Genomic DNA, 2,548 nt, shown 5'->3' with positions numbered 1-2,548 from the left:
ATGGACTTCCTCACACGGGTAAGCCACACGGCCGTGTCCATTTGGCAGGATAAAAGCACGACTTACACGGGTAGACTACACGCCCGTGCCTATTTAATGGCCTTGACCACGGGCTGGAGGAATCGCACACGGGCATGTCACACAGGCGTGTCCTTGTCAAGCCCAAGTGTAGTCCTATTCAGAAAAGCCACTTTTGAGGGCTCTTAGGCATTCTAAATACTATTTAAACACCTGATGAGGCACTTAGAACACACACACGGAGTAGGAGGCAAGGAATTACTCAGGGGAAGCCAATTGATCCATCTCAGAAGTCGGATTCATCATTAAGACTGAAGATCTTCCTCCAATTTCCATTCAGGGGTTTTGGGTTTTCTTTATGTTTTGTTGTCTTTATTCTTTTGAGATGTTTTCTTTCATAATTATGAACTAAACCCCCAAATACCTAAGGGGAACAAAGCCTAAGACAGATCTTGTTATTATTATCTGAATTGTATGATAAATATTTGACTTGTTTTTAATTATGTGTTCTTAATTCTTGTTTTATTATTCCAGGATATTGATTCAAGTTAATACTTTTATTTAGAGGAGGAAAAGTCCCTTTATAAGAGTAAATTTGTTATAATTAAGCAGAGTTGATTGCACGCTTAGAGATAGGGTGACAAGATTTTTCCGGATTAGGGTGAAACGTAATAAAGGAGTCCATAGATCGAGTTAATGCAACAGTAGGTGTTAATTAGAAAGAGATTTCAATTAATCAACCTAGGGTTAGACGTTATTAGTCTCGAGAGAGATAATAATATAACTTAAGGATTCCTACGGATCAAGCCAAATGAAAAAATCGTCTGATTCAGAGTCAAATAACAAGTGCAGTCTAGGTGGATTTTTTCTTGGGTATTGTCTTAATCAATCGAGTTTTCTCAAAAGCTTTTTCCTAATTTTCTCTCTGTGCATCCTTAGTTTAATTAATTAGTTTAGATAAACAAACCCCTTAATTTTTAGGCTAGATAATAAAAAGGAAGTAATTAGTAGTACTCTTGGTTCCTTTGGGTTCGACAATCCGGTCTTGCTAAAGCTATACTACTGTTCGATAGGTACACTTGCCTTCATCATGAAATAGTTAGTTTCAAGAATGATTAATTATAAATTTTTAAAACCTGTCACGAATATCACATACCAAGTTTTTGGTGTTGTTGTCGAGGAACAAAGATATTAGGAACACTCGATTTTTATTACTTTAACCATTTTACTTTATTTGTAATTTAAATTTTTATTTTCTTTTCTAATTTTTCTTTTATTCGTTCCTGGCAGGTTTTTATAGTGTATGACTAGAAGAAACCCGTCGGGACCATTATTGTTTGATAGTGAGATCGATCGCACAGTTCGCAGAAACCAAAGTGAAATAAGGTGAAACTTACGATACACAGAGGAAGAGTAAGAGGACGATACTTCAACCACAACCGAGGAGATAGCTGAAAACTAGGAAAATCTGCTACCGCCTGTGATTGCCGCTGGTCCAGTAAATCAGAATCCTGCTCTACGTTCTATTTATGATTATGCTAAACCTTCTTTAACAGGAATTGAATCGAGCATAGTTAGGCCTGCTGTTGCTACGAATAATTTTGAACTGAAACCTAACACCATTCAAATGATCCAACAGTTTGTTCAGTTTGATGGTTTGCAAGACGAGGACCCAAACGCTCGTTTGGCGAATTTTTTAGAAATTTGAGACACGTTTAAAATCAAAGGCGTTTCTAATGATGGAAATCTCTTTCGGTTATTCCCTTTTTCATTGAGGAACAAAGCTAAACAGTGGTTGAACTTGTTACCACGAGGGTCAATCACTACTTGGGAACAAATGACCGAAAAGTTCTTATTAAAGTATTTTCCACCGGCTAAAACGGCTAAATTACGCAATGATATCTCTTTTGTGCAGATGGATTTAGAAACACTCTACGATGCATGGGAGAGATACAAGGACCTTTTGCAAAGATGCCCTTACCATGGGTTACCACTCTGGCTACAGGTTCAAACATTTCACAATGGCCTAAATCCTTCAACTAGACAGATGATTGACGAAGCTGCTGGTGGAACTATCAATAATAAGACACCTGAAGATGCTTATGAATTTATAGAAGAGATGTCACTGAATAATTATCAATGGCAAGTTATGAGCACAAAGAAAACAAAAACAGCCGGAGTTTTTAATGTCAATTCGATCACCATGCTCTCTAATCAGGTAGAACTTTTGAATAGAAAAATTGATGGTTTTCTTGGTTCTTCACAGGTTCACCCAGTAATGCAGTGCGAAGCAAGTGGAGGTGGATCAAGCAATTCAGAATACCCACCCTGTAGCCACAACATGGAGAACGAGCAGTTAAATTACATGGGTAATAATCCTCGATCTCAAAATAACCCTTATAGTAATACTTACAATGCAGGTTGGAGGAACCACCCAAATTTCTCATGGGGAGGCCAAGGGAATCAGAGACCACCACCTCCAGGGTTCCAACAACCACCCTACCAACAAGAGAAAAAGCCGAACCTTGAG

At 38.0% G+C, this 2,548-nt stretch overlaps 1 non-coding gene across 1 annotated transcript; it reads right to left on the bottom strand.

Annotated features, from left to right (window-relative positions):
- Positions 1-1,903: 1,903 nt before the first annotated feature.
- On the bottom strand, positions 1,904-2,007 carry LOC121216563 (small nucleolar RNA R71). Its single transcript, XR_005912748.1, has one exon. It is a non-coding gene; the product is annotated as a small nucleolar RNA R71 (small nucleolar RNA).
- Between the last annotated feature and the right edge of the window lie 541 nt (positions 2,008-2,548).

This window comes from Gossypium hirsutum, chromosome A02, assembly GCF_007990345.1.
Source record: "Gossypium hirsutum isolate 1008001.06 chromosome A02, Gossypium_hirsutum_v2.1, whole genome shotgun sequence".
Lineage (NCBI taxonomy): Eukaryota > Viridiplantae > Streptophyta > Magnoliopsida > Malvales > Malvaceae > Gossypium > Gossypium hirsutum.
This window is presented reverse-complemented; position numbering and strand designations above follow the sequence as displayed.